This window comes from Montipora foliosa, chromosome 11, assembly GCF_036669935.1.
Source record: "Montipora foliosa isolate CH-2021 chromosome 11, ASM3666993v2, whole genome shotgun sequence".
In the NCBI taxonomy this organism is placed as follows: domain Eukaryota; kingdom Metazoa; phylum Cnidaria; class Anthozoa; order Scleractinia; family Acroporidae; genus Montipora; species Montipora foliosa.
The window spans coordinates 51,464,922-51,476,341 of NC_090879.1; the positions used below are offsets into that span (position 1 = coordinate 51,464,922).

At 42.3% G+C, this 11,420-nt stretch overlaps 1 long non-coding RNA gene and 1 pseudogene across 1 annotated transcript; one reads left to right on the forward strand and one right to left on the reverse strand.

Moving 5' to 3' along the window:
• The first annotated feature begins 1,179 nt into the window (after positions 1-1,179).
• The window catches only part of LOC137977376 (uncharacterized), an 11,812-nt pseudogene continuing 1,571 nt past the window's right edge, over positions 1,180-11,420 (forward strand).
• LOC137977642 (uncharacterized) lies at positions 8,969-10,564 on the reverse strand. Its single transcript, XR_011117852.1, has 2 exons — positions 10,472-10,564; positions 8,969-9,448 (listed from the first exon to the last, which is right to left on the reverse strand). It is a non-coding gene; the product is annotated as an uncharacterized lncRNA (long non-coding RNA).

Consider the following 11,420-nt stretch of genomic DNA (forward strand, 5'->3'; position numbering starts at 1 on the left):
GTAAGACACGCAAAATAAGACAGATAGGCGGACAGGCATAATTATTCTCCCCGTGCCAATTCATAACAAAAGCATCTATGCCTTCAGAACCTGGATTCCAAAATATAGACTTGAAACGAGGGAGTTTGGCATTCACATGATTTGCGAAACGATCTACAAAATGAGGACCCCAAACTGAGTCAATGTGGTGAAACGAAAGTGGAGAAAGGCCCCAGTCGTCTGAATCAAAAGTACGACTGAGAAAATCAGCCTGATCATTCTGCGATCTTGGGATCCATTCCATTTCGATCGAAATGCCATGACTACAGCAGATACTAAATATATACAAAGCTTCGGACTGCAAATGACCTTTACTACTTCCAGACGAAACCGAGGTACATTTTCATTGTCCGTAAAACATTTAACCGGGTTAAACCTGAAAGCTGGTTTACCAAAGAAAGCAGAACAAACTTGACTGCCAACATCTCTCTAAAAGTAGAGCTAGACCGCATTAAGAGGGGGGTAAAATGAGCGCACCGTCGGCTTCCTGGGAGAGTACTCTCTAGAGAGTAAAGGAACTTCCGACGTTAAATAACGTGTACCTTACCTTTACCTTACCTCGTGGGACCAAACACCTGACACTAAATCCAAGCCGCACTGCACGAAATAACCACCAAAACCAGAGTCACTGGCATCGGAGTAAACAACACCAACTGCGCTTGATTTAGGAGACATAACCTTACCATTAATAGAGTCAATATTGTTCAACCAAAAGGAAAGTTCATAACGAGCCTCAGGAAAGACGTGCAAGAGCTGATCCCAAGAGGATCTACATTCAATCGTTCCATAGCAGTTTCTTGTAAACAACCTGGTAATATTGCCTGCTGCACAAGCCATAGAAATAATTTGCCCTGTAAGTGAAGCAAGATCTCTGCCTAAAATTTGGTTATTTTGGAGACAAGAAACGAGGGAAGATTTGAGCTTATGGATGCGAAACTCAGGAATTTGAATTAAACCTTCGCCAAAATCTAAAATAGATCCCAGGAAAACTAACCTCTGAGTAGGTTCCCAAATTGATTTGTCGTCGTTAACTGTGAAACCAGATGAAGCAAGATCATGACGAACTGAATCGCTGAGAATTCTGGAACGTTCTACAGACATATTGCCTCCAATACCGCCATCGAGATACATTAAAATAAGATGTCCACGACCTCTCCGGTATTTCACCAATGGATGAACTACTTTGGTGAAGACATAAGAAGCTGAAGTCAAACCAAAAGGCAAAACCTTAAATTCGTAAAATTTCATACCTCCATCAGAAGAAGGCCACTTAAACGACAAAAATTTCCTGTGTTCCTCACAGATATCAATGTGGTGATAGGCCGACTTGAGATCAAACGAAGAAACAGACATCACCGGAAGAAACATTTGAAGAACTGTTCTCAATTATTCGTACTTGACAGACTTCTTAACGATAAATTTGTTAAGCAAAGATAAATCCAAAATAAGGCTTAGTTTGCCTGACGACTGGCCAGCGACGTGTAAGAACTAAAAGAAAGAAAAACAGGCAAATTAGCAAAGAAAATCAAGAGTAAGTGCCTCCAGCGAGAACACCAAGATGACTAATCTGCATAAAACACCTTCTTAAATACTCTTACCGAATCCCTTGATAGTTCATAACGACGAGAGCATATTTTTCCGCTAATTATTCAAAACGCGGAAAAATTCATTTCTACCAGGTCAAGGGCCACAAAGAACTTCATTTGCAAGAGATCGGTCTCAGAAGTCAACCCAAGGTAAATACAGTTAACGGGGAAAGAAAACTGATGTCAAAAAGATTGGTTTAGACGAGAGGCTGCAGTCCTTTCCCAATGAACACTTATGTATAAGAGGAGGGAAGCTGTTCTGCAATGCTTGCAACGAGTTACTATCCACTTGGAAGAGCATTTTACAAAACCATTGTAAATCCAAGAAACATGCCCAAGGAAAGGAAAAGCTTGTCAAATCGAAGAAAAGAGATGTTACCATCACTGAGGCTTTGAAAGCTGATAATGCCAGTTGCCGATTACAAACAAGCACCTTGCCTTTGAAGAGCGTGCATTTCGTTTTCAAGTAGAGGAAGATTTCTTGAAGGCCGGAGTTCCATATTGTACAAGATTGATAAACTTTGCGATCTTCTTGAAAGAGGTGGAAACAGATTGACAGATAGCTCCCACTTACGTCAGCACATTCCCCTTATTTTGAAACAAGAAACAGAGCGACTGAAAGAAGAAATAGCTATCACAGCTCTCGGCCTAATCTTTGATGGGAGTAATAGACTGGGTGAGGCCATCGTTCATATCGTGCGGTTTATCAGCGATAACTGGTCTATTGTTCAACGCCTTATTAGGGTAGATTATAGATATCTGTGCAGTCCGTAAATGCCCAAGATCTGGCCCATGTACTTAATAACTGTCTGTCTGTTGACTATCAAGTACGTGGCAACTCTAATTGTAACAATGAAAGATATATGGTGCAAGTGTTAACGAAGCAGCCCTGAATCATATCAAATTTGTGTTTCCTAAAATGCTAAGTGTCGTGTGCTTTTCTCACGCACTAGATAATGTAAGAAACCATTGTCCTTTCCTTTGGAAGCTTGTGGATCCGTTTCTTTAAACACAGTCCCAGGGCGAAGCTAATCTGGCAAGAACTTACTGGTCGAACCCCAAAGTCCCACAGTGAAACAAGATGGTGGTCAAAGTGGGAGGTGTTTGAACAGTTCCTTGTACAGTTTGGTGATGTAGAGCAATTTCTTCGAGAAACCGAAGCAGCAAAGCTCGCTCCACAAATCGTGCCGCCGATCCGGGAAACGCTATCTGACCAAGAAAGCTGAATCAACCTCCAGTTACAACTTGCGGCCATTGTTGACCTTGGCCACCATTTTGTTACCGCCTCCTACTATTTAGAAGGAGATGGGCCACTGGTATTTTCATGCTATGAGAAACTCCAAGCTGTTGCTGAAGCGGCATGTCGTGTACCCCACGTCCCAAATGTTCGCGCTGTTTCTACTGCGATTGCAACAGAAGATCCAACACAGAATGTCGCTACACTGGAACAGAGGTCAAGAGCATGCGTTGATCCAGCAATTCAGTGCTTTTGCAAAAGTTCAATGTCCAGTTGTATGATCTGGTCGCAGCATTCAAGGCTGCACGGATCATGTGCCCCGTGGCAGTGCAGTGGATGCGACCTACGGCAGCCACCATGTCGGCTCTCCGCATCTTCCCCTTCTTAACAGTGACACCGGTGGCTCAGCCGATTGAGCATCGGGCTGTTACGCGGGAGGTCGCGGGTTCGAACCTCGGCCGGATGAACACTCAGGATCTTAAAATAACCGAGGAGAAAGTGCTGCCTTTATAATTTCATCTACGAATGGTTAGACTTTCAAGTCTTCTCGGATAAGGACTATAAACCGTAGGCCCCGTCTCACAAATATCTTCTATGTTCTTAAGTTCCCTGTGGGACGTTAAAGAGACCCATGCATTATGCGATGAGAGTAGGGGGTAAAGTCCCCGGTGTTGTGGTTGTCCTGTTCTCTCCAGCAGAAGTGGCTGGCTTGGCGGTGATGTCTCTAAAAAGGCTTGTGATGTATGAGGCCACCTAAGCAGAAACAGCCACAAGTCAAAAAGGGACTTTGCCGAGTGCTGGAACATGTAGATGTAGATGTGTAGACAGGATCATAGATGGTTTGATTGTAGAGCTGCCCGATAATGTCGCTGCCGAGCAGGACGTGGTGGTAACCACGGAAGAGGAGAAAGTGAAGGGTGGTAACAACATGTGGAGGGTCTTCCACGTTGGTCAGCCGCAGTGAAGCAGGTTCTATTGGTGCAGCCTTCCTCTGCTGCAGCTGAGCGAGCCTTCTCCCTACTCTCAGCGGCATTTAGCGATCAGCAGGACAGCGCTCTTGCAGACTATCTCCAGGCCTGCACAATGTTGCAGTACAATAAGAGCTGATGTTGACTTGTGTATACTACTCTTATCCATGTTTATTCAAGCAATTATTGGTGCTGAAAGAACTCAGAACTGTCAAGACAAGTTGATTTACTTCGTGGCTTGATATCTTCAACGTTACAGTTCGTTATAGTTTGAGTTAATTTAAATGAAGAGAGTACTATATTCGTTTGGTTCAGTCAGTATGTACAAGTAGGATCGTTAAGTCGTTGAAGGATTTTACAAACGGTTCAGAAATGCGAGCAGCCAATTTGCACAGCTGAGGGCTGAGACAAACTGCCATAAAACAAAAATAAATTTACAACAAAAACATCGTAATTTGGTGTCGTTATTGCGCCTATATGTACAAAATCTACGTCATTTCGGATATCAAGAGCATAATTTGGGAATTCTGGCATAATTTTGGCATAATTTGGCAAAATTTCGAGCACGGCATGAGGCATAATATGCCACTTTTAGGAGCACAATCCGCCAAGGTCTAGTCCCTTCGTATCGAACAGAAAGAAGCAATAAGTAATATCATAGCATTAAACAGACAATCGGATCATTTTAACCAACCGGCTTCGCGCCAGCTGACCCCATTGAGCCACATCGGCCATTTTTACTTTCGGTTCAAAATTTTATTGTTCGCAAGCTAGCCAATGAAAAATAATTGAATTTCTTATGCCTCTAGAGACTTTCGTTTCCTCGTGCGAAGGCCCCGCCGTCTAAGAGAAACGATGAGATCTGGGAACTAGAATGGAGGGGGCTAAGGGACTGTGCAATAATTATCAGGAAGGGGGGGTCCTAAAATGAGCTTGACCAAAGGAAAAATTAGATAGGTCCCCCCTCCAGCAGCGTCAAGATTAGCTTTGACCCCCCCTCACGTTCTCTCAAAATTATGATGTGCCCCCCCCCCCCCCCTACTCTCTAACCCGTACCTTTCTTCACCGTACTGCAATGCATTCCACTGCGTCGTCAGGGGTGAAGAGCACTTCGAAACTTTGTTCTTCATAATCGTCAATTTCCGAATCGTCTGATTGTTCATTATCTTCTTGGTCTTCGGAACTGCTAGATTGCTGCTCATCCGGGTTTTCTTTACGTTGAGCTTCTCCAGCACCTAGAAGACGAGCTACGATTGCTGCTTTCCCTCCGCTGACGGGTAAACCGTGTTCCTTTAGGTAGAGTTTCAGTTTACTTGCAGAAAGCGAGTTGACTTGAACCTCGTCGGACCAATTATGGTTTTGTTCCTGATGCAAAAAGGCGAATTGCATTATTCGGTAACAAACTCCTGTCAGCTTTTTACGAAAGTTTCAAAACAAGGGCTGGAGCCAATGCAGCATTGATGAAGCAGGCGTTTATCGAGGAAAGAGACAGGCAATATAAAGTTACTTTAGATATTGAAAAACTTGAAAACAGATACCAATATCTTTTATCCGACAATTCTGCTTGTGCAGGAAGGTTTCTCCGAGAGAATTACAAGCCAACTCCCCATGATGACAGCAACATCAGACGTTGCAAAAAGAGGCAAATGATATCCAGGACGAGCTTAATGCTGTCGTGACCAAGTTAGAAAAACACGACAACAGTCTTTTTACAGACAATGCCAAACTGAAGACTGGCCTCAGCTGTTTACACAATTTTAATGCTGAACAACGTCATTCAATAAAGTCTCAAGTCGGTTTAAACGTTCTGCATCTTGTAGGATACCTGGATAGGGTGATGGCTAAATATAAAGCGACATTTCCTATTGGTACCAAATCTAAAGCATCCAAATCAAGAAAAAAGAAGGAACAGAAGAAAAAAAGGGAGAAGAAGAGGATTGCTGTCTCAGAAAGCCGTAGGACCCGAACCTGTATAATTTTTCGGTCTTTGGGAGGTGAACCCATTGATGACAACTATGAACAGAAGTATGTGGCATTCCTCAGCTAGAAACTGTAGACCTCGAAACCCTCTCGCTGTTTAAATCAAGAACAGACCTGGCATGTCTGCGGCACCTCTTAAATGCCAAATGTTTTATTGGCAAAGCTCACAACGTGGTTTGTGACTTCTGTGCATGAGCGATTGTTTCAATCTATCATATGTTGACATTCTAAATAAGTTAAAGCATGTGTTTATGTTGATGCAATATTTAGACATTATGGATAGTCAAAGGAGTGGCATCTGTCTATTTAGAAAATGTTTATTTATTCATTATCGAATTTGTGAAATTTAATTAAGACCCTCCCTCAACTTACTTGAGAAATCTAACGTAGAGCCCCCCCCCCCTCCTTTCCATTATTTTAACTTAAGCCCCCCCCCCCCCCCCTCCCTCCTGATAATTATTGCTCAGTCCCTGAGAGAAAGGACGGAAAAAGCAGCCTGGTCGAATTCCGGGGCAGGGATGGCGCAGTGGTGAGAGCATTCGCTTCTCACCAATGTGGCCCAGGTTCGATTCCCAGATCCGGCGTCATATGTGGGTTGAGTTTGTTGTTTCTCTACTCTGCTCCGATAGGTTTTTCTCTGGCTACTCCGGTTTTTCCCTTTCCACAAAAACCAATATGATTTGATATCAAGAGTGAAATCACTCTTGTTGATATGTATTAAATTGATTTGATTTCATTCGTGCACGATCCCACAAGCTATTCAGCTTTAAACATTACCTTTTGAAAATAAGTTCTATTATTATTATTATTATTATTATTATTATTCCTCTTCTCTCTGACCCTCGTACCCCTTGCTGTCACTTGTCCCAGATCTTTCACTAACGCACCAACGCGTCCAATATGGCGACCGGTTTGTCAGGATCAGAGTTTCGCGCTTGCACTGAGCACGAATTATCGCCTGTAAGTAGGCTACAGGCTGCCACCATTTGCCGCGAAATCAGAAAGTTAAGTTGCGCAACTTAACGTAACTTAAAGTAACGGATGCAGCTACCATTAAAATTTGTTTTTATTTCTGTACATCAGTGAGACTTTATGTTCTTACCACACTTTGATGACGTCTTCTGTGATCTATTACTGAACAGACACACCGCAAAATGGAATCTCACATCACAGTTTGTTAAATATAGTAGACTTCAAGGACAACGTCAGGAAAGAAAACAGAAAATAGAAACCACAATTACTGAAGCGAAAGATCGTAGACGGACTACAGGAGCCAAAAAGAGGCGAACAAAAGAAAAGACTGAAACAAAGTATAGCGAAAGAGATTTTAAGGGGAGCATTTTATAGTGAGGGATAAAATAGGAAATAACAGAATGAATGAAAAAGCATCTTGTTGATTTTGTTTTTGACATCAGATAGCACGCGTAATCAACAGAACAAGGTTCATTCGGAATATACAAAAATTATGTTTAGCTTGGGATCATGGTTTCGTCATTAGGGAGGAGCTAAAGCGTAAGATGTTGTTGAGCCACAGATGGAAACCAGAAGTGAACATTACGCCTGTTAGGGGAGTAGTCTCTCCCAATTATACAAATGTGGAAGTATCAATGCGTTAAAAAGGAAAACAGCTCACTTCCGGTTGCCATCTGTGGCTGAAAAACGTATTGTGTTAAAGCTCCCTATTTCAAATTCCGAGCAGGCTCAAAACCTTACTCCCCACTCCCGGGCTTTGCTGGCATTCTATAGTGCAAACGCCTGACGGTGAGGCCAGCTCATACTTACAAATTCCACGGTAGGGTTCTGGAAGAATGCCCCAAGAAACTAAGTCATATGTTTTGGCTGTTTAATTATTAAGCACAATCTTTTTACAATCATTTAAGATTTAAAAGCGCAACAACACATATAGTTGTGATAAAATCCGAACAAAACCACTGGCTTTTAAAAAGGGGCCCACCATGGGGTGACAAACTAAGCAAATCCACTAACCTGAGGAAGCAAAGGTGAAAAAATGTATCCCCCGTGGAGGAGGGGGCGGGAGGAGGGGGGGGGGCAGGGGAATGAGCGGGCTTGGAATTTACGAAGCCATAATCCACTCAATTTTTATAATTTTTAATGAATGGTGCTCCTTCAACAAGTGACAAATAGCGTCTTTTCAAGTAAGTGTCCAAGGAATTACCCATACCAACGCGTTTTCAAATTATTTTTCATCCACACCAACCTTTCACCTGTCCACTTTAAGCCGTTAAAAAAGGACGAAACTAAGTAATCATAAAATTTTCTGGGGCGTTTTGAAAGCCTGTTTGTACCTATCCACATCAACACGTTAGTTTTGAAAGGTTTTCTACACTATGACGTCACAGTACGTCAAGTCTCCCTTTTGCCTTGTCAACACAAAACACTGGAGCATTTTCAAAATGCGTGCCGGAGATCGTCTTGAAATACAGGTAGTACTTTAAAAGACTTCGTTTTCGACGGCATATTCAAGCGTCTAAGTGTGAATCATGGGCGAAAACGTTTTACAAGCATGTGTTTTTAAACTGAAAACGCAGTAATGTGCTTACTTGGCTTCATGCTTTTTTGCGACTGCTTGGATTGTGCTTATCTGACCGCGGTGCCTTGTTCTTGTACCTCAATAAGTAGAGCATGAGTTTGGTGTCGAAGGAACGATTCCTGTCCGGGATAGATTGCCAGCAGTCTCAGTCTTCCCTCTCCAACCTTATGCGAGCGCAATCATCTTATGAAGACTGTGTGCCAATCCCGGGCGTGCGCCACGAGAGCTGGTTGTGCGAGAAGCCTGAACCCGCTGTCCAATCCCTCTTCGGTGATACCAAAAACTTACAAAATGTTTTTATTACCACACGCACGTACGATATGAGGATAAAAGGACGTCTCCTCTAATTTTCTTGCGTTTTGCCAAGCAACTTGCATATCATTTTTTTCTCACAGACACATCACACCATCTTCATCAACAGATGCTCGCTGACTTGTTTCATGAAGTCGGCTGAAAACTTCCAAATATCAATACTCCTTGGTGTGTTCGAGAGTAGTTACTGCTGTTTACACTCTAGTAACGGGTTGGCGTTATTCATCATAAAATGGGTTGTTATGCCATGTTCACAGCACTGGCCACAAAATGAAGCAATGACAATGATCCGGAAAACCTTCCGTTTGGTGATTTAATCGGGATATCAAATCCTTGTCACATGATTCACAGCAATATTCAATTGTACTAAAATTAACAAAGTAAAAAGACGAAAAATAGCGTAACGGGAATTTAGTCGGTGTGGTATATGAACTAATGCTGTTAGTTGCAGATCCTAAAACCACCAAAATTATTCTTGAACAATACAACTCTTAATACACAAGAGAAGTAACAGGTGATCCTAACATTTTCACCTTAGCGACTGTTTTAAAGCTAAAGGTGTCAGGAGAGCAGACAATGTTAAACTCACTTATCAAATGGAAAATCTACTCTACAACTATGACATTCTCTTCTTATTCCTGAAATTGTTTGTTGTCATAATTTGACATCTCTCTGTGTGCAGTTTCTTCTAAATCTCTCTTTTCTATCCTTTGAGAGGGTTCGCTTTTTACTTTGTCCCTGGCCTCAGCTCGAGCCATTGCCTCTCGCTTTAGTTCTAGGAACCAAAAGAAAAACAATACCTTATTCAATAATAATAATCATCATCATCATCATCATCATGAAAATTAATTTTTTAAAGAATTATTAATATCATTGTTCTCAAATTGTCAAAAAAGGTTATTTATGTTACCCTTTCAGAAAAAAAAGCCAAGCTTTTGAGACGCAGACGGCAACTGAAGTGGGCTTCTTTCCCTTACAACTTGTTTTGTCACTACCACCATTACATTGCTAAGCATCTTTCACGTATCCTCCATAAGAGATGATAAGGTTAAAAATCTGGGAGACACTACTGTCCTGGCATGCGAAAAGTTTACTTTCGGTTTCCGTCCGCCTCTCAAAAAAAAAAAAAACGTCGCGTGCTCCCTTATAGGGAGCTTACACAAGGACGACGCCGATGCCAACGAGAACGTCGTCTAAAAATATTATTTCCCGTTATTGGAACAATTCCTTCGGAATGGAAAGTGTGTACCAACATTGCCGGAATATAATTGGCATGAAAAATGTGGTTATTTGGGACGAAAGTGAAATATATATTTCGTCAGGTTCTCACGTCCTCTACACAACCTCAAATTTGCTCAGCTAACTCAAGTAACTTTTAGGGCCTTGATGTCATGAGCGATGAACCCGCCAGTCTACAAATGGTAATGGTTAAATTCAAACTGGCGACCGTTACCAGTTAAATGACGTCAAACCCCGAAAAGTTACCCTTGGAAACGAAGCAAGTTGCCCGTGACAACTGATAACTTTAACGCTGAACCTTTGTCACCAAACTTCCCTTGTTACATACTCAACTGAGAATCGTAGTACTTTCCACAATCTCCAATGAAGAATTGACAAACCTTGTCATGCATACTCTTATGCTCTTTTTCAGCAAGCTTGGAACACTCACTCACTCACTCACTCACTCACTCACTCACTACATGTCAAAAAGTTTCTCCTTAGACACTGCATAGTCTACATGGTGGGGATTCTTTTGAATTGTCAACATTGAACTTTGAAAATTGAAGTTTTTGCTTACTTCTCATGTGGTTCTTCATCTTCTCCAACATCTGGGGTGGAACTTTAAAGCCCTTTATTTCTTCAAGATTAAGACCTTCCACATTTCTGTTTCAAACAAGCAAAAAAAAAATGTTGGAATCTGAAGGTATCACCAAGATTTAGTTCCTTCTTATTAAGTTAACCCTTTGACTCCCAGGAGTGATTTTGTTACCGCCACCTACTATTTAGAAGGATATGAGCCACTAGTATTCTCATGCTGTGAGAAACTCCAAGCTGTTGCTGAAGCATGAAGTGTGTCCCACTTCTCAAAATGTTCGCGCTGTTTCTACTGCGATTGCAACAGGAGATCCAATACAGAATGTCGCTACACTGGAACAGAGGGCAAGAGCATGCGTTGATCCAACAATTCAGTGGTTTTTGCAAAAGTTTAATGTCCAGTTGTATGATCTGGTCGCAGCATTCAAGGCTGCACGGATCATGTGCCCTGTGACAGTGCAGTGGATGCGACCTACGGTAGCCACTATGTCGGCTCTCCGCATCTTCGCCTTCTTGAACAGCGACAGGATCATAGATGGCTTGATTGCAGAGCTGCCCGATTATGTCGCTGCAGTTCAGGACGTGGTGGTAACCACTGACGGGGAGAAAGTGAAGTGGTGGTACCAACATGTCGAGCGTCTTCCACATTGGTCAGCCGCAGTGAAGCAGGTTCTATTGGTGCAGCCTTCCTCTGCTGCAGCTGAGCGAGCCTTCTCCCTACTCTCAGCGGCATTTAGTGATCAGCAGGCCAGCGTAGTGTTGCAGTACAAAAGTGCTGATATTGACTTGTGTATACTATTCTTATCCATGTTTATTCAAGCAATTATTGGTGCTGAAAGAACTCAGAACTGTCAAGGTAAGTTATTTACTTCGTGGCTTGATACTTTCAACGTTATAGTCCGCTATAGTTTAAGTTAGTTTAAATCAAGAGA